Raw genomic sequence first — 21,722 nt, forward strand, 5'->3', positions numbered from 1 at the left:
AATGATGTAATTTCAGGCACCATGAACAATTTCACATGTCATTTTAAATATAACTTGTTACTGAATTAGGTGCCAGTTTCTCTCATTGGATCAATTAGCAATGGGGATGGAAAACTCATTCTCCAAGTGGTAAATTGCAGAGAAGGATCCAGAAGCAAGTTATACGTAACAAGCATTTCTTAGACCCCATAATGGCAGTACAGGGAGTAATTGTAGGATATCCCTCTGCCTGCAAGTCGCCCTTTTTTCCTGCCAAGGTGATAGGCATTCATTAAATGCAAGGTGTTTTTCAGAAGAGAAGGTGCCTTCAAACCTTAATGCTTTCACTGGGAAAAAAAAGACATGCTTTGTTACAGAATGCCAATTCAAAACAGAATACATCCGTTTTGATCTGAAAATTTCCACAGCAATCGTTTCTAACAGGAGTAGACCCTACCAGCCATAAATATCCGTCTGCTTGATGTTATACAGCTCACTCCAGGGCACGGAAAGTAAACCCCTTGCTTTTTTATATACCAGAAAGATCTTCCCAGCTGCTAAACTTTTCAAAATAATTTCTAAATGATCATTTTCTCTTTTAATAAAAGGGCTCAAATGAAATGTTCAACGAAATAAAAACACAGATGTGGCCAACATCTGGTCCAACATCTTAAAAGCTTATTTAAAAGCAGTAGCGTCACATGGCATGGCTCTTAGACATCACGGATTTCTTCTGTTAAGAAAAACAACCACTTTACTGCAGGGCAGAGGCAGAAAATAAGTTGGGTGTTAAAAACAACAACTCCCCCTCCCCCAAATCCAGTTCTTAAATGAAATAACCATCGTGAAAGGCGTAGAGCAAGGCAGCAAGGAGCAGCCTACTCCATCCTCACCTACCATCCCTGTGGCAAGCGGAGGAGGATGGGCACTTCTAGAGCTTTCCATCAAGGTCCCAAATCAACTCCATCCATGCCAGTTAACACCATCAGTCACCCAGCCAGCTTCCCCAATATTTAAAAATAAAAACCCCCAAAAGCCCTTTCTTTACAGCCTTTTAACGTCTCTCTAACCGACTCTAGTAGACGCGAGGGCTACAATCAGACATTGGGGATTAGGTTTGTAAACCTGTAGGATTATTTACTGTTCTTGTCATTACTAAATGCACCCTAAACCCTTTTTTAACACACCATCTCCCCCTCCCTCTACCTCTGTGCAGCTAGTTAAATGTATACATAGCACGCTATTATGGGGATTTATTACAGAAGAATCATTCCAACCGATATACTTTAAACCCCACATTTTTAAAAACAGCCATGTGAAGAATGTGTTTTTCTGTTTCTATTACAGGAGGCAGCACTATTTATTGCTCTGCCCAGATAAGAGGATTTCCTTACAGACAGAAATGGAGGCTGAACACTTCCCAGGAAATCCTCCAGAGCAGATATAATAGAAGGCACTTGGTGCTCTGGTCCCATACAGCAAACACACCCTCTGTCACACCATTTCGTAGCAGAGAGCCGAAAGAGTGTTTAAACAAAGAACCCTTCCATCTATTCAGCACAACACCAGACCATTTAAGAAATACTTTGGGGCTAGCACACAACAAAATCTGAAAATAGTTGGGAGAGGCATTTTCACTAACAAAAATCCTTAAGCAACAAACCGAGTGACCTGAGCCCGGGGCATCAGAAGTAGCAGGATTGATTGTTGCTCTCCAGGGAGGGATTAAAGCCAACCAGAGCCACAGAAAGCTCCCGCGGATCGTCAGAGGAACCCAATGGGGCAGAAACACTTTTGCAGCTAAATCTGACGAGCGGTGCCAGTGCCACTTTGGGGGCTGCAAGGAGAGTGAAGGGAAAGCGGTAGCTTAGCGTCAAAAAAGGCACTGCACAACCGCACCAGAACATAATTGATTAGCTGATCAGAGGGGAGAAGAACCCATCTGGAGGGGAAGATAACTGATTTACCGAGGAGCATGAAGAGAACAGTCATTTAGCATGGGTAACTGGGAGGGGAGCGGCAGCGGTGCAGGGCAGACAAAGTGCCGTAGCGTCAGGTAGGGAAGAGAAATGGATGTAAAAATGCTGCTGCAGCAGCAGCGTGGCATGAAGTGCTGTATACAAGGATCGATGGGTGTGCAAATGCACCTGCCGTGTGTCAAGGAGTGCGCAGAGTCCGCGGGCCCATATGAGCGGGGTACACTGCGAATTTTATTAATATGGGGTTAGGAGCCTCTGGAGCAGGCTGGGAGGTTATCTCGGCAGTTTTAAGCTGTTGCTGATCTCATTGCTCCAGATAAGGCGCCTCTTTGTGCAATCCCAGCGGGCCCTGCCGTGCCCCCCAGCACACACCCCGTGGCTCCCAAGGGCTTGGGTTGCCCTCGCTCACCTTTGGCAATATCATCATGTGCCATCACAACAAAAGTACACCACAAAAACATAAGGACAGAGCAAAATTAATTGCACTTACTGACAAAATAAGGTCACAAAATGCATGACATGTACGCTCATATTTAAGTGAAAATTTTTTATTTTACTGTACCTGAAGCCACCTTGAAAAATCACGGCCTACTCCTTCATAGTGCCAATTCGACACCAGGATCTAGGTCTGACGGCATACAGAGCACACAAGGCCACGCATACAGCAGAAAGATAAATGAAGTCTGTCACTTTATTATTTCCTTCTGCCAAGGCAAGGTTAAGGGGTCCTCTCTAGCCGAAGCCAAGTTTCCAGCCTGCTAGCTCCTTCAGAGAAAGCAAACACACCGCGCCATGCAGAGTGAGGCCCCTTCTTCCCAGAAACGTTTGTTCCTGCCTGTGAGGGATGGCGGGAGGCATCCCCGGCCGGCGCCGGGCTGCCCGGCGGCACCAGGACACATAGCCCTGGCACTGCAAACCACCCACCAGCCAGCTCCTCACGCCTGGACTATAAGCGTAGAGGCAAAGCCCAAACAGATGCAAATGAAAAGCAAAAAAGGCAAAGACACAATCTAATAAAAACACAGAAATTCCACATATCTGCTACATACCCTACTATTGCAAGCGTGAGAGAGTGGCTGTGCAAGGCAAGCCTGTACAAAAGCAGGGATGTACAAGCTCATTAGCTCTTTACTTGCTCCTCTGTGTTGAAAATAGGACTTTCTCACAAAGCAAAGAGGAACAACAGCCAGGATCAGCCCCGGCCAGTTTGCAGCCACTACATCGGGCTTGTCCACATCGCTGCAGGCAGAAGGAGGTTTTCCTACAAGATTTGGCCTTAACCTGGCACAGAACTACAAACCCGTCTTTACTAAGTGCCTGCATCTCTCTTTCCTCACACTAAGATTCAAGCTCCCGGCGTTACGTCTCCCCCGCAGCAGCTGACTGACGGCCTTCCCGCGTAAGCCGCCTTCGTACAGCGGTCGCAGAACAATTATCCCATTGCAGGAACAGAATTTCAAATTTGTGTGCTTAATGATATATGGGAATGAATTTTGAGAAGAGCTTTTCCTACAGTCAGTCATCTCTCATAGAACTTTTATTAGATACTGAACAAATTTTTTTATAAAATAAATTTCAGTTTTGAAAAAAAAAAAACCACAAACCACCAACCCTGCTGCTTTTCTGGCAGCACATCCACACTGAAACAAATGCTATTGTTTCACCTCGCAGTCCAGGATGGATCTAACCAAACCGCATCCACACATTTTATATCCAGTTAAAGGTTATGCCACTAGTCTAACAGACATGGAAATTTGTTATCTTAAGCACTAATTCATCAGAAAACCAGTCAATCACTCCATTCTTTCCAGACATCCTCCCTGCAATACATATGTTTTTTAAAGCAGGTACTACAAAAATAGTCCAGCAATAAACAATGCCTTTCTGATTCTGAAGATTCTTCTTTGAAAAGGTAAGCCTGTCCTTATTGAACTACATAGCAATATAAAAAGCCCTTAAGAAAAAAATCCTTTCAACCTCCCAAAATAAATACAGCTGAAAGTTAAGCTTTTGAACTGAAGAACATCTTGACACTGTCCTCAAAACCAGCAGCAGATGTTCCTCTTCCGGAATAACGTTTGTGTCCCCACAACACCTTTTCAAAACAGTGAAAAAGAGCATCCTTTATGCAACCTACCTGGTGCAACTTATTCTTTTTTAAGCTCACAACCCTGCTGCTATGGCCAACTGCTCAGAGGCCAGCTGCTCTGAACAATATGAAAAAAGCTACTTTTTGCTGATGAAACCAATAACCATCAATGATCAACTTGACAAATACGCACCCAGAAACTTACTAATTAGTTACCACAAATGACATTTTTCAGGTCCAAAGCCCAGAAATGGCACCAGCTCCCGTGCACAGACACAAGTCTTCTCCAACTCATGATTTCTGCACGTAACAACGCCAAGACCGATCACAGCGCTCCTGCCAAAGGTGCAACACTCACACCTCAGCGCTCATCCACATGTTCACCCCCTCCTGCCTGAGTAGTTATGAACTCAAAAGTTTTTAAAATGGAGACTATAAAGACAGATTTCCCCCACTTATTGCTGTTTTCCAACCGATCACCAATTCCCTGCTCTATTTTCCTCCTTTGCCTTTTATGCTGTTCTTGGCATCTTTTCTCTCCTTTCCCTTCCCTTCCCCCACCCTTCCTTCTTTTTGGTGCCTTCTGGCCTGTATTTTCTGCATTTTTTTAAATCTCTGCAGGGGTTTCCAACAGTAACAGTTTATATAAAGGGAGAGGCCAGGGAGAAGAACTGACCAGCATCTTAATCAGTTCCCCTCTCCAAACCCCACAAGTGCAAAGTGCCGCCGTATCTCTTGCAGAGGGTGAGGGCTGTACAACGCCCTGGAGAGCCGACACCAAAGGCAGCCGGGCTCAGATCAGCCTCCAGCTCACTTTCCCCATGCTGCCAGACCACTATGTAAAACAGCAGGAGCACTTTACACCCGAGCCAGCCATAAAGGGAACAGCTGGTTTAATGTTTAAGTGCTGAAGCATCATTTCTGTAACTGCAGCTTGCCGGTTAAGTAGCCAGGTCTTGCTGTGGGCGCTAAACGTTCTGCTGTCCATCCCTGCAAGCCCAGGATCCTTGCCTGGCTGGCGCTCAGCCACCCCAGCAGAAGGACATAGGTTTTATTGAGAAGTAAATCTACTCCTCTAACGTGCTGCCCTCCCCGCACCAAATAAAATAAGACGGGGAGTTCTGCACTGCTGAGAACTTAGAAGCAAATCTTAGAATTTTGCTTGGATTATTTATATATAAATTTTTAATAATGAATCAAATCCTGTTCCACCAGGAAAAAGATTTAAATATATATAGCCATATATACAGACACAGTTCTCAAGCTACAAAGGCAGAGGAAAAATTTGAGGAGACTTGCAATACAACATTTTAAGGCTCATTTGACTGACTGGAACTCAAAAGCAAAGCTAACTTATTTTCCTAGGATATCACTGGGAAGTCAAGGTTGGCTCAGATGATGACCCCAAAATTAAAGCAATTTTCCTTTAGCAGAAGTACAAATGGTTGAACTATCATGAGGGAGTGCAAACCTGAGCCCAGCCTAACTCTGGCACATCTCTTGCCCTGTCAGAGGTACCACACTTACCCCTGCACTCCTACCCAACAACTCCCCGCCTCTGGGACAGGCACACGAGCCAGCGCGGGGCATCCAGAGGCCATGGACTCTCATCCATGTCAACCTGGCCTATGTCAGCTCTCCCATTAAAGAAGCAGTCTTCCTCTTGCTCCAAGCATTGTGGTCTGGAGCAAAGAGCTGCTCCAGGTTAAAAATAGCCTAGCAAAATAACTCACCCAGACGAGTAAGAAAGACGAATGAGTTGAACTTTCCACTTCCAATTTTCTTCTAATCACCTTTACCTTCTCTCAGCAAAGGTGGGCTAACTTCTACCCCCTCCTTTGAGGTTCAGGTGGTCTATGGTAGATCTGGTGACAAGCTCAGCACCAGCCACCAGAAGCCACCCAGACGACAGAAATGCTTCAGCAGGCAATTATTACTATTAAGACAACACCACAATATAGTGTATTAAATTATATACCTGAGTCTTTATTTAGAGAGAAAAAAAATCAATTTTTATCCTGGCCATTTAGTGTGCTGTCCGGGGTGGCTGAATGGTGAGAAGCTGTTAACTGAAAGAAAATTATCAGGTAAGAAATTTCTCATTTTGTTACCCAGCTTCTTCCTTCCTTCATTGCTAATGAGAAATAGCAAGCAGGGAATTACAGAGATGGGGAGAGGAAAGAGAAGGTACAAGTTTATTATTCTTATTCTTATTATTTATTATTACTCTAGCAGAATAACCAGCAAGAGCAGAAGCTTCCCTGCAAAAAGCAAAAGCTTTTTAAATGAAGCAGTTAGGTGGGAACCCTGCCCAAAGGCAGAGACCCCCAGTCTGTGTGGATGGGGGATGGATTCAGAGCAGCTACCAGGCAGCATTTCACACCACCAGGACTATCAGAGGAATGGAGCAGAGAGAGATCACACATGTAAGACCCTGACTCTGGTTCAGCAATCAGGACCACCAGTTGGGATTTACAAACCTGGCATGGATTTGGATTCTTAAAAGGTAGCAGCTACAGAAATGCAGATCTGTGCTAAGAGCAGTCCATTATGCAACAGATGGCCACAGCCAGCAGAGGCTATCCTTTTAAATAAAAATCACAGAGGTTGTGCTCTTTCTTGCTAGATGAAGTGCTATCTTTTTGTCTCTGGCCATGCCTAAAGGCTGAGAAACAGGTAGGTGGTAAAGTACTTCTCTATCTTGCTCTGAACCCAAACAGAGCTCACATATGAGCCCTGCGCCAGGGACCAGGGCATTTTTACATCCATTCAAGCAACTATATGAAGCATATACAGATCTCTGCAAAGTACACGCGTTACTTGGGTGGCTCCAGGTGACAGCAGAGCATGGCAAGCTCCCTTGGTCATCTGGCCAAACTGCAGCACAATCCTGCCGCAGACAGCACATGTACTGCAGCAAACTCCTAAAGAGGACACACATGTGTTCCCTCCTCCTCTCCCCAGATGTTTTAGGGACTGCAGCGAACCTTTGCCCAGATGCGCAGTAGACAGTGAAGGATTTTAACATTTTGCCTGCAGCAGCTCTGAGGCCCCAATGCCTTGGCATTTGGATAGACTGAACCGTAAGCACAGCATAATTAGCATGTGTACTCCATATGCTTGAGATCCATCATTACAGTGCTGGAATGCCCTCCGACACCACAGCTTTCCAAAAGAAGAAAGTTGTGGAGAAGTTCCTGGAGAATAATTTGTCTTATTCTCCAGGAATGGTGGAAAAAGGCACTTCCGTGCACAGGAGGCTTTGGTGGAGCTGAGAAATAACCTTTTCCCAACAAAGCCCAGCAGCATGATTCACCTATAAATAATGGAGCCTGTTTCAAAGCCAGCCTTTCAAGCTAATGGCTATCAGAAAGGCCAGCCATATGCTTGTACAGCCTGTCATTCTGATTAATCTCAACATCTGACTGTTGTATGTAAAGTTTATATAGTAACAGGGCTATATTTAATATATCATTTTAGCTAGGTTACGTATTGCTGATTTTACAGTTTCTCGCCAATCTGGCATTCTCTGGGGCACAGGCACACGAAAGACCCTCTTTAAAAGTTGATTAAATGCAGGGCGAGGTGATGAGTTTGGAAAGATCTTAGTAAGCCTCGAAAACCAGGTAGACTGGTAATATCTTGCAAAGAGAGCACTGGAAAAGATAAGGTCCCACATCCCATTACCTGTAATTAATTATTTAAGTATATTAGGTCTCTACTTCACACGGTATTGCACAGGCAAGAAGAAAGTCACAAATCACGGCTCAGTCTCACATACACTAAAAGGATTCGTGACTCTTTCTGCCATGCACCCATTTTATTTTACAGCATATGGCATAGTATCAAAGTTGTTCTTTAATTAACTGAATAACGATGCTTTCCCATGAGGCTTAATTTAAGTTCATGATAACAAACTGTATTATGGCACCAATTCTCAGAAACATGACTATGTGTCTGCAGCCCATTTGGAGAGAGGGATGTGCATTTCATGTACCAATTCATTTAAACACATTCAGCATTAAATGCAATATTGATTTCTTTGAAATCAGTAACGTTTATTTTGAATTAGCTAAAACAAAGTTATCTCCTGAAAATAAGCTTTGGATAACTTTTTACTATTTCATTACAAAACTAAACCCAACCCACCAGATCATTATTTCAAATTCAGACCTATTATCCTTTCCTATGGAATTGAAGTTTATATTTTATTTCTTTATTTCTTTTACTTCTTTAGATAAGACTAGGACGGATTGTTCTTTATGTTAGTTTTAACTAGGTAAACTCTCTCTACAGCAGACTTAAGCATCATTAACTGTGCAGTGAAATGAGCTCAGAATAATGGGCTGACAGAAGGGACGGATGAAGTGCACAGACAAAAAACCCTGTCTCCTGAAAGAGTAAGATTTTGAATCTTACCAGCAAGATAAAGCAGAGAATACTAAAGTCCAGACAAAACACTCCCATCCAATTCTCTTCATGCCATCAAAATCAACATAAAAATCTTTAAATGCTAAAATAAAGCCAAGCAAAGGAACATTACTGTCAGCGGCTGCCAGCTGAAATGAATGACCCGGGTTGAAAGCATTTGCTGATGTAGCTACGTGTTGCCACAAAGACTTCAGGGCTGTGGCAGCAAACTGGTCTGTGGAATATCTCCTCACCTCCTGCTGAGACAAACCAGGCACGTGGACCTCAACCCTGCCGTCGCCCCCGGGGAACAAGGGGTGAAGCTAGAGCTATGCCACTCGAGCAGGACCAAATACACCCCTCACTCTAAATCGGGTGTAACAGACCCAAAATAAGGCCAAATCACTATTTCTGGCAGTGACAGTGGAGAACCAACGACTTTTGGCCTTTGCCCTGAAGAGGTTTGCAAGTTGATGGAAACACCTTATAGCTAGGAGACCTCTGACAGGCAGTCAGCACGGCTGTGCCAAGGCATCCGTACCCACCGGCACCCCCGCGGGGAAAGGCAACGAAGGAGTACCAGGAGGCTGTGCCGGGGGCTGCAGAGGCAGGGATCCCAACATCTGCATCCACACAAGTTTAATTCTTAAGGTGTTTCTCAGCTGCCACCAAGAGACAATGTCATCTCTGCAGTGACACTGCAGCCAGTCAGCTCGATGGACCGAACTGGCTGCGCACCTACCTGCCATGAAAACTTACAGACTACGCTATTCCACGGTTTGACCAAAAGAAGAGGACAGATTTGAACAACACAAAGTCATCTAAATCACAGCCTTAATTATACTGGCATTTGAAACAAGAACAATTTCAGGCTTTCGTGTTATTTTTAGACACTACAATTTTCTCCATATTGTAGCAAAATTAGAAGTAGAAAACTTTGGACGCAGCAAGGAGGATGAGGAAGCTTGCCAAATTTTGGGGAATCAAGAATTAATACGGTAGCAATTAATTCAGAAGCATAACTACATGACATTGTAGGGTTCCCTGTCTGTTCTGTCCCAGCAATTGTCTAAAATATTTCTTAGGCAAAAAAAAAAAAAAGTTCTTTGTCTATTTTTTTCTAAATTACCAGCATTGCAGGCTCGTGCTGGTATTTGAAAGTCAGTCTGGGCTCTCCCTAGTTATACATCCTTATTATCATAAACATTCCACAATTGGAAATTACTTTTCATGACACTTACGCCAAAAAGAAAATAGCTGTATTGCATCTGCAGAACCAAAAGTAGTAAAATGTAATAAACATTCATCTTTTTGTCAGTGGCTCTGCAAACCAATCTGTTCAGCACATAGGTGCCATTTTTACACAGTTGCTTTATTACTACATAATTATTGATGGATCAGCCAAGTGCTCTCTCAAGGAAAGACTGTTCTTAAAAACAAGCTTGTTAAAAGTTTAAGTGTAAACCTTAGGATAAAAACCAGCAGCTAGATTTCATCTGATGGAAACTTTTAAAGAGGGGAAAAAAATATCGGAGGGACAATTTAAAAAAATGCTACATTTGAGGCAGGCATGAAATTGAAGCAGACAAGAAACTTTAATGTGATAGAAAGAAAAAATTGGGGACATCTGTACCAAGAATAAGTTGTAAGTAGCAGGAGGAATTATCAGTCTAGTGATGCGCCAGCTCTCTGCATTTCAATTGCTTCACAGGCCATATCATAAAAATTGTTCGCAATGAAAGCAATATGAAGAATTCCTACATTTTATTGCTCCCAGTGATATTCTACCCAGTTTGTGTGTATATACCGATTGTAGCCTTTCAAGTACAACATTGTTTCATATTAGTACCTGTTGAAATTACTCGCTCACAAACATTGTTCCATGTTCAAAATGCCTCACTATTAAATTTTCTGTTTCAAAGTACTTCAAGAGTTTTTATCAAGCTTTGAAAAGCAAGAAAGTTTCATGGGAGCTTTCTGAAAGTCAAGATAAAGCAATAAACTTTAAATTTAAAAGGATTTTTTCAGGAGATAATTCACGTACCTTTTTTGAATGTGTCGCTTCCCCCCCCCCCCCAACCATTCCCATTAAAACAAACAACTTCATTGCTCACAGATTTGTAAGTGTTGCATTTCTGGAGCTGAACTTCAAGTATCAGTCTTACTCCCCATACAAAGACCCTGCATGTAAAATTAACTTGGGCAACAGCATCTCTGAAATTGCTGATTCCCATTCACTGATGGATCGTAAAACCTCTCCAGCACCAATACCTCAGTGCAGGCAGGAATGCCACTCTCAGCCTCCGATATACTTGTTCTTTGCTGCTGCAAAAACATGGTCTAAGGTGCTCCTCCAACCCCAGCCGAACTGTGGGAGCTGGTTTCTGGCCCCAGGAACTCAGCCCCGTGTCCCTTCCCTCCGCAGCAGGTACTGCCTCCCTCCCGCCTGCTGCTGTAACGCCAAGGAGTTGTTTCCTAACCCATGTCTGTCAAACAACCCTGTTATTAAAACCGGCTGCGCGAGCCTGTGACATTTTTGACAGACCCGGGTGAGGGAGGCAACTACACGTGCACTAACGCCAGCAGATAGGAGGGGGATGAGCCAGGAAGGCAAGACACTTCTTAACCTCAACCAACACATCACATCCCGACACACGTGCTCCAAGTTAAAGCTGGAGGCCAAATTCAAACAGTGCAGTACAAAACAGGGATTTTGTCTTTGCTCTTGAGGAAGAACTTAGCAGAGGAGCTTTGTGTTAGTTGTGCAGCAGCTACAGAGCCACGAGACACGGTGGTAGCACAGAAAGCAGTACTCCCACTAAGTGCAAAAAACTCTGGTGTGATGTACAAAGAGAGACGTTATTGAAAAGCAACTTCTCACTTAAGTATGCTTTATTTAATGAAAAATATTGACAGAATACAATAGCACCACTGGTGATGCAATTTCATGTTGGTATGGATGTTGCTGCATTTTAATACCTGACTTCTATGGTAATGTGGATTTGCATGTTTTACCTTTAGCAGGAAATTAGTAAGGGCCATTAAGCATAACTTCCAAAATCAGTCATTCGCCTTGTTCCTATATAAATGTTAACGATTTGGTCACAGAGCACTGTTTTATTTCCTTCCCATCTGTGAGCAAACAGTGGCTCCCCCACCATAACTAAATCAACCACAGCATTTAGGTAGTGAATTTGCCGAAAAATGGTATCCTTCCACCCTCTGTACAGCTGTTTACTTCTGGCTTCTGCATTTATACCTATCTCAAGAGCCTTTTTTCTTGCTCCAGACTTCTTTCCTGGTACTACTTAACAGCATTATTTACTCTGTCTTATTTCATATTCATTCCCTTATTTCTGCTACGCAGTTGTAAATGACCAGGTCTTTCACCACAGAAAACAACTTCTACAATCTTAGGTGTACCCATATGTTTCAATATGAAAGCTGAGCTTTACCTTAAACTGCTGACTTTAAAAGAAAGTATTTTCTGCTTCTTTTTAGCAAAACTTTGCTGCAAAATGTCCCTAGAGTCAACTCCTTGCAATTCCTCCCTTAATTTGCAACTACCCCTCCCCACGCAGCCTGCTGGCATCTCCTCCGGCCACTTCAGACACTCTTGACCCAACACTGTCCACACAAGCCTAGATAAAAGGTCACAAATTTTTGTTTCAATAACCAAGCCAAACCTGGTCTTATCTGCCAGTTTCTACAGCTTTGCACCATTGTAATTAATGAACACCAAAAACTCTAAATGCAATTTTTTCAGCCCTACTGAATGCATTCTGGTGAGCACATATGAAAAAAAAAAAATTAAATTGAAAAGCTGAAGAGTACAGTAGCCTCATGTTGACAGGTCACTCTGATTCCAGGTCAAAGCAGAGTCTATATTTGGCTGCTTTGATTATAATTGCTTACAGGAAAAAAATAAATAACAATTATCTCATTGTCACACAAGAAAAAAAACTTAATAAATAAGCCAATACTAAAGTAACATTGAAAACCAAATTATTTCAAAAGCAATCAGGAGTAGTAAAATTCAGTTTCCAAAACTGTTTTTAATTGCCAACAGTGTCAACATTTCTATTATTCCTCTATTGGATAATACATCCATTTTAGTTATGAAAGCATTGAGCAAACCCAAAACGTCAAGCTTCAATTATGCAAGGCTAAACTCAGAACTGTTTGCATCAACAGTCTGTAGTGCCATATCTGAAATCCCTAATTACAAGGGTCATCCACGCAAGCCGCAGTCCAACCCATGCATACACACGCTTATCTTGACTACTATGACAGTCCCATGGATTTCAGACCAACAAACAAAACAGATGAAGTGTGTAGTGGTGTGATGAAGTTAATCTGTAAGAGGATATAGAAACTAATTTTTCAAACTGTATTCAAAGCTACTGAACAAAAGCAAAACAACAAACTGCTACACAAAAATGTTAAAACCTTGCAGAAGCACAACTCCATTTACAGGGTTTACTTCGGTGGATTTTCAGTTTGCAGGTATTGCCTTTGCCAGCCAAACCTGTACCATGAGAAACTAAAGCACTAAATGGAGGATTATTTTAGCTTTTTCAGAAGATGCACGACAAGCGTGAAGTGGTCAGGATCCACCACAGCACTGCACATGGATTTATTACCCATCATATTAAACCCCAAGTAGCTAAGTCTTGCCTTTCTGCGCTGTATTTCCTTCTTCCAAGGGCACATTTTGTGGATCCTTGACCTAGGTTAATAAGTCTTTATTCTCAATAACAACTGAGACCGTGAAGACTCCCTGAACTGAACCCAGGCCTCCACTCCTGACATTTCAGATACTGTGATGAATTGCTGAAATAACATCCTCCTGAGCAGTTAGCTTTCCATGCAAACTTAACGTCCCCTCCAGAGCCTCCACGCATTTCACTTTCTGCATCTCTCCAATGAACAACTTCAGTTTTCAGCTGAGTGTTTTGTTGAAAGACTTTTCTTCCTTTCTGGCAGAAGGGCAGGGCAGGAATGTCCATTTCTTCTGCAAACTGGCCACCTAATCAAGTAACTGCGAGCATTGACAGGCTCAAATTCTGGCAGGTGCAGAAAAAAAAGTATCATACAAATATCATACTAGCAGAGAAGCTATTCAGTTTTTTTAGCTAGGTTTCCTGTGTGTCTGTGGGTATCTGCATCGTCATCCCCCAACACCCCCCCCAAAGTCTTCTTTTAACCTGCAACCTATTTCAAACAAGATTTAGGAGTGGGGCAGTGATCCCTTAGATGGTTATGTTTCCACAGGTTCCTTGAGAATCAGCTCTGAGAAAGACAGGAGCAATTATAAATGCCCCTGAAAGTATCTCCCACACTGAGAACCAGCATCTTTTCAGATGCTAGAGAGGACAGACAGGAGAAAACCTTGAAAAGAAGCCTCAGCATAAGGAAAACCCTAGATTGGTGCCTACAAATGCCGAGGCATCTAAGTCAACCATGAAACACAACCCTCCCTTAGTATTTGGGGAACAACTGGTTTTGTAATTCTGCTATTTAGGTATGGGAAAAGGACAATTTCTAAAGCCCCAGCTGAGCTTCTCCTCCCTGCTTGCCCAGCTCTGTGGTCCTGGACATTTCCACCTCCTTAAACCTAAGCCTAAGTAGAGCAAATGACAGCAGACCTGGACTTCCCCTCAATGCAAGGGAAAACAATGTATAAAAACATGCTCAGGCTGATTGTTTCTCCTTGCTCCATTAAAAAGCAGTATCGATGCAGCAGTACACACATGTCCAATATCAACACGTAGAATGATGCACCAGGGCCCCCATTTGGCACGTTCACCCTCTTCTCCCAGCCACGTGTGTCTGAACTGGAGAAACAGCCCTGCTGCTGCCTCCTTCTCCAAAAAGCCTGCAGCCAGCAGTCGGCTGAAGCAGCAAGAGAGAAGAAAGATGCTCTTTTGCCTTTGTTCCCCTCAAGCAAGGGAGGATGGGGCCTTACGTTGCAGGTTAGCCTTCTCATCAAAGAGCAATGTAAGGCTTTTACGCTACTCAAATGGAAAAGAAAACTGATTTTCCATCCTGCTTTTACTGGAAGAATTCAAGACAGAAAAGACACGTTGCCCACTGCCCACTCAGCAGTCAGGATGAGGCAGGAGTCAGGCAAAAAAAAAATCCAAGCTTGGAAAAGCTTTCAAGATTTTAAAACATTTCCCATTCCAGACCAGAATTTTATGAAACAAAAAAATAAGAAAAAAGAGAAGAAGGAGGAGATAAAGAGACTTCTTCCCCTGAAACAGTCAGGCTAAAAGGACAGCCAGATTGGTCAGCCAGGGACTAAGGGCATTTATTCACATGGGACATAGCCAAGTAAGGTTTAATAGATGGGTCTGCTCCCTTTGGCTAAGGAACCCAAACAGCACTCTCCAGGACCTTCTCCCAGCCACAGCATCCATTACTCTGGGGCAGTTCTTTTTGACTAAGACTTCTGACAAAAATGACAAACATTTTCCTATAAAGAGTGTCTGTATTGATAAACCAACCCTTTGGAAAATTCCTAAAACATCCACAAATATTCTAAAAATGTATTCACATGGTTCAGCTTATGCTTTCACTCAAACTTATCCCCCTGATGGCTCTAACAAACTGCAGGTTTCTCTCCAAAACTCCTCTCTAGATTTGTTTGGAAATCTCTCAGCTGAACTGTATGAATACTTTTCATCCCTTAACCTTCCTAGTTACTCACAGCATCAATATGGAATGAATTTATAGCATTCCTATCCTTTAATGAAATGCAAAGATCCTGTATTAAAGAATGTGTATACAGATTTTGGAGTAACACGTGCACAGGCAACATTCGTGTGAGTGACATACTCAAGTCATGTCATCACTTGATGTGATCAAGTAAGAAAATCATGTCATCTGTAATTCATATCCAAGACTTCAGGTATTAAAAAACTACATTCAAAGCAGCTGGTGGTCTGCTATTACCATGCTGGCTGCAGCAAGCTCTCCACATCTCATTAACAGCATAATGAAGGCTCAATCAGGGATACAGTCTATCAAGACTGCCAAACATAGGCATATAGAGGCTAGATTAGAAAGATTAGCTTGTACCAAGGTTTTTATCGCTTAGATCTCAAAATTGGGAAAGAGCTAGCCCTGTGACAGAAAGTATTTTCAAAAGAGCAAATGGCACACGGAGAACAAACATCAAACCCCTGAAGTGCTCCAAGGGCATCACATAAGGAAGGTTGCACCAAGGGGGTCACACGCGCTGCTTGTTTCCACAGGTGGGCTTAAAGCCACAAAAGCAACTGCACCATTGAAGCCAGAGCCAGAAGAAGAGCGATCAGGATGGGGACATACATGCTTACACTGATGACCAAGTGTACTTTGCATAAGTAACACAATTAGCGCTAAACTCAGCAGCTTTATTTGTCTTGTATGCAGTAATTATGATTTAATAGAGCTTCATAACATTCTCTCTAATTACTGATTATATCTTTTTGTATACTTTTATATGCACATATACATTTCTATATTTTCAAACAGTTGGCACTGATGTAATCAGACAAAATCTGAGAAAGAAAGGAGGATGCTAGAAAAAGCAGCCAGCACACAGAGGAGGTGAACACCCATCCGTTGATGCAGCAGCAATGGCAAGAGCAGTGAGCCTGCCCCCTGCCATGCAGCAATCCGGGCTGGGGCTCCGGGCTGGGGTGATCAACCCTCCTTGGCACACGTGCTGCCAACAGCTGTTCTCCAGCCGTCTGCAGCCTGTGGGCCCTTAAGCATCCTTCCACGGCAGCTCAGACCCTGCTAGAAATGTCCAAATTTCTGCAAACTGCCCTGCCAGCAGTGCTGCTGGCACTGGTTGTCTGTTGCTGCCAAAGAAAAAAAAAAGGGGGGGGGGGGGGGGGATCATGAAAGCATGTGTTCTTTCTTACTGGGTTAGGGAGCTGAGTCTGCTCATGGAGGGATTGGGTGAGCCCCAGGGCCAGGATGAAGTGTGAGCTGACAGCTGGTAGGGTGAGGGGGATGAAGTCTGGAGGAAAAAGAGTAAGACTCTGGAGGATGAGCCCATCCCTGTCCCATATAACTTCATCTTTAGCCACTTTTCACATCCTCTTTGAGTAAGAAGCTGAAAAGCACTGGTACACAGGGACAACAACTATTCGATCAATGAACACTGTCTGCATAGGGTCTTTAACACCCACAGAAATCAATGGCAACATCTTTTGACCTCAGCCCGTGTCAGATTATGCCTGCAGCAGTAATGGAGGCATAAATACAAGGAGCAATAAATGAGCAAACTATTAATTATGAACAAGCACAAAATGTTTCTCATGTATTCTTTGTGAAATTAGCAGTGAATGCAGTTAGCTGAGTGCCTAACCAAGCACAAGATGGTACATGCATGGTGATTTCACACTGCAAAAGCCGCTTACTTTCATGAGGACGTGCAGGAGCATGTTACCACCCACTTCACACACATTATTTGAAACTACTGCCCTAAATGACTGCATGTGAATTTTGATTCAAAACAAAAACTAAATCAGGTCTCAAACACTACCTAGATTATGAAGGAGAGTTATATAAAGTCAGTTGGCAACTTACACCCTGCATTTTGCCTTTATCTCTGTTATTATCAGACCTTCCTCACTTTTAACCCTGGCCAGAATTAAGTTCACAACTTTTGATTTATGTAGCAAGAAGAGATGAACCAGCAGTGCAGAGCCCAGCAGCGTGACATGGGAAGGACAGGGTGACAGCCAGCAAACATCAGAAGGACAGAAACACCATGAAAGATGATAAATCATTTGAAGTGGTATAAAAGGGTCATAAAATAAATTGCAAAGGGAAATCTTATACCACAGAATGTATTTCTTGAGAACTAAGTTCATGGTATTTGACTGTGGCAGTCTCCTAAAGGAAACAGTACCCTATTCTGAGGAACTGCAGAATCAGAAAAACTGTGTAGAGCGTGGAGGGGATGCTGGGATGCTGCACGACTGGGAAAATGGACAGACAGATGTACCCAATCCCCATCTCTAAAACTGAGATCTCACTACAAAGCACTTTTATCATGAAGAATAAGAAAGAATCCATTTGCAAAGCCTCAAACAGGTTTCAGCTTAAATGTCTCTGCAAATTAATACACTTTGTAGGAAAAAAAAACCAACAGTCAAATGTAGTGTTTATTCTAAGCACTTTACTGCCTCAGACTCATTAACCCGGTACCTTACATACTCTCTTTGTAATGCAAATTTGCTAAAATACTATGCTTTCCATAAAACATTCATATAGACAAGCTCACACTGCTCAAATGCCAATTGTAAGTGGAGCAAAAAAACACTAAATTTTTCTTAACACTCAGCTCTGCACCTAAGTCTTATCTGCATAAGCAGTTTGTGAGAAACTTTCTGCTGTTGCTGTAGCACAAAGGTGGAAGATTTCCCAAAGCAGCTGATACAGGCAATTATAAACTGAATTACCACATGCAAAAGCCACATGAAAAGACTTTCTAGAAGGTACCTAAAGCAGGTTTTTTTGAGGAACAGAGATCATTACAGAGAGGAGAGGAGATAGCCTGCATTTAAGGAGGCCAAACTTTGCACATATTGCACCTGCTTGCTGAGCTCCTATTTAATAGCCACCTGCCCAACCATGCAGTGTACCACCACGAGAGTTTCCTGGGAATCCTCGCCACGTAGCACCAGGCACGCTATTTCCAACCACTGCACTGACTGGACATAATACACCCATCCAACAACATGTGGAGCCCAGCAGGAGATACAAAATCACTCAACTAAGGTCTCCAGCCCAACCTGACCCGGATGGTCCACACAATGGAAGATGACTCAGGGTTGGAGAGGGCTGAGGGAAGGGAAAGGTTCCTGATTTATGACTTACACAGCTGTGGAGAAGGACCAAAATGTCACCTTAAGGGTGAAATGTTATGATGACTCTCTCCCTTTTCCAATGGACTTAGGTGTTGGAACATGAAATACCATAGCAAACCTATGGCCAGCTGAGATTCACAATATAAATTACACTAAACTAAATTCAAATACACAGGATAACTGCAGGAAATTTTATTATCTTTTCCTCCTTCCTCCACAGGTACCAACGACTTTTGTTTCAAGATGATCTATAATTGTGCCATCTCAGATTAAGCTCTGAGCAACTGCTCTCATCCTGTATTTAGTTTTGAAAACTGCCGCTTCTTTTTCAGTCTTGAAGAAGGGCCCAGAAACCTGGAAATTGTCTCATTTTTACAACTATACGAGTTGGTCTGATAGAAGAAGATACTACCTCCAGGTACAAACCTATCCCAGATTTCATAGTCGTAGAATCACAAAATCATATAATCATTTAGGTTGGAAAAAACCTTGAAGATCATGTCCAACCATTAACCTAGCACCGCCAAGCCCACCACTAAACCACGTCCCTAAGCACCACATCCAAACGTCTTTTAAATACCTCCAGGAGTGGTGACTCAACCACCTCCCTGGGCAGCCTTTTCCAATGCTTGACAACCCTTTCAATGAAGAAATTTTTCCTAATATCCAGTCTAAACCTCCCCTGATGCAACTTGAGGCCATTTCCTCTTGTCCTATCACTTCTCACTTGGGAGAAAAGACCAACACCCACCTCTCTACAACCTCCTGTCAGGTAGTTGCAGAGAGCGATAAGGTCTCCCCTCAGCCTCCTCTTCTCCAGGCTAAACAACCCCAGCTCCCTCAGCTGCTCCTCATCAGACTTGTGTCCTGGACCCTTCACCATCTTCGTTGCCCTTCTCTGGACACCCTCCAGCACCTCCATGTCCTTCTTGTTCTGAGGGGCCCAAAACTGAACACAGCATTCAAGGTGCGGCCTCACCAGTGCTGAGCACAGGGGCACGATCACTGCCCTGCTCCTGCTGGCTACACTATTCCTGATACAAGGCCAGATGCTGTTGGCCCTCTTGGCCACCTGGGCACACTGCTGGCTCATGTTCAGGTGGCTGTCAATCAGCAACCTCAGGTCCTTCTCCGCCGAGTAGCTTTTCAGCCACTCTTCCCCAAGCCTGTAGCGTTGCATGGGATTGTTGTGATTAAAGTGCAGGACCCAACACTGGGCCTTGTTAAACCTCATAAAATTGGCCTTGGCCCATCGATCCAGCCTGTCCAGGTGCCTCTGTAGAGCCTTCCTACCCTTGAAGAGATTGACACTCCTGCCCAACTTGGTGTCATCTGCAAACTTACTGAGAGTGCACTCAATCCGTTCATCCAGATCATTGATAAAGATATTAAACAGAACTGGCACCAATACTGAGCCCTGGGGAACACCACTTGTGACAAGTCGTCAACTAGATTTAACTCCATTCACCACAACCCTGGGCCCGGCCATCCAGCCAGGTTTTTACCCAGCAAACAGTACGCCCATCCAAGACATGAGCAGCCAGTTTCTCGAAGAGAATGCTGTGGGAAACGGTGTCAAAGGCTTCAATAAAGTCTAGATAGACAACATCCACAGCCTTTCCCTCATCCACTAAAGGGGGCACTTTGTCATAGAAGCAGGTCAGATTAGTCAAACAGGACTTGCCTTTCATAAACCCATGCTGACTGGGCCTGATCACCTGGTTGTCCTGTACATGCCACGTGATGGCACTCAAGATGATCTGTTCCATAACCTTCCCCAGAACCGAGGTCAGAGCTATGAGGCAGAACTCAAGACATCATTGCCTGAGGTGACAGAAACATCTACAATGGTTTTCATTGGGTTCGGAGCTAAGACGCACAGGTGACCAACGGGAGACAACAAGAAGTTTTCTTTATTTTGTGTAATAACATGCCAACTGTAAGCCAGGTGTACCTCCTAGGATGTCTACCAGACCTGGTTCCCAATCACCCAAAACACATCAAGGCTCCGTTACTGCTCCTGAACCTAAATGACTTCCCGAAGGAAACCACGTCCTCAGGAGAATGATGCACATGCGCCCTGTGATCCACCCCACCATGCAGGCAAGGGCTCGGAGATGGGGGACTGCACTCCAGCATGACTACCCAGCAGTACAGACACAGACAAAATTAATCTGACTTCACATGAAACTTTTAAATGATTAAAATAAATTATCAGAGTCACTGAAAAAAAAAAAAGTTTGGGGCAGGATCTACAATCAAAATACAACCAAAACAGTAATTCAGCGTATGAGCTTCACAGCACATATAAGAAAATAAGTACCTGTTCAAACACCTGCAATGATTTCTCAGATCCATTAAAAGAGAATGAGAATTAAAAGAGAAGGAACACACTGAAACGTATTTGGTTTTGAAATTCAGTTCATTTGGCACGTCCTCCACTTTTGAAAGAAAACAAAGCACAAATGCAGACAAGCCATAGCATGAGCAGCTATGCACTCTCCTGCGCCTTCCTGCCTGAAGCCTGACTCAGAGCAACATACCTGGCTATACCAGCTTAGTTCCATCTTTAAACTCAGTCCTCAGCCTGTCCATTAAAACGGTCAATAGCAATGCCAGCTGAGAAATGTCCATCACCGGGAAATCATTTTTACAGGTCATTGGCTAGCCAGACAACAACAGCTCCTAGCCATTGCTGACCTCTCTTCAACACAAACTGCTGATTTCCAGGAGAAAGATGAGCCACGAGCCATCCATTTTCTTAACCATAATTAAAACAAAACCAAACCCACTCAGCTATTTCTGTATGATTTTACTTGTGCAAAATATAAATCTGCAATCATCCTGCTACATTTCTGGGACTAACGCAATAAGAATCTGAATGCATTCAGTTCACCTATTGAGGCAGGAAGTACCTTATTATAAGTAGGTACTGTTGAACAGAAATGAGCATCAGAAGAACAGTTTGGATAACAAAATGTTCTACTGCATCGACCCCCAAGTAAGCTGACAAAACAGATTCGGACAGGTGTGTCTTACAATGGAAAAATTAACTGCGATAAAGAAAAGAATAAAATGCCCTTTAGATATGTTCCATTCTCAGAGCCATTAAGATGCAAAAGGAATTTTAAAAAATGCCATCTCCATAAAGCTCAAGCACACATAAGAAAAAGCAAATAAACCTGTCTGGGTGACTGGCTGTTTGCAGAGCCGTCTGCCTTAATGACTCTGGCAAAACTGGCTTCCTTAGTTGATCAGTCCTGCTCCCACTGTACTATAAAGAGCTGTATGATACAGATAGATCTGGGAGTTTTAAGAAAAACAGAGCAAAACCACCAAAACACACACCAAAGTCTGCATCAAAGATAAAAGCATACAACCAGTTATTTCCTA

At 43.2% G+C, this 21,722-nt stretch overlaps 1 protein-coding gene across 3 annotated transcripts in view; it reads right to left on the reverse strand.

Moving 5' to 3' along the window:
• The window catches only part of BRF1 (BRF1 general transcription factor IIIB subunit), a 175,899-nt gene that overhangs the window by 52,062 nt on the left and 102,115 nt on the right, over positions 1–21,722 (reverse strand). The gene's annotated exons all lie outside the window — the stretch shown is intronic.

This window comes from Phalacrocorax aristotelis, chromosome 9 (assembly GCF_949628215.1).
Source record: "Phalacrocorax aristotelis chromosome 9, bGulAri2.1, whole genome shotgun sequence".
In the NCBI taxonomy this organism is placed as follows: domain Eukaryota; kingdom Metazoa; phylum Chordata; class Aves; order Suliformes; family Phalacrocoracidae; genus Phalacrocorax; species Phalacrocorax aristotelis.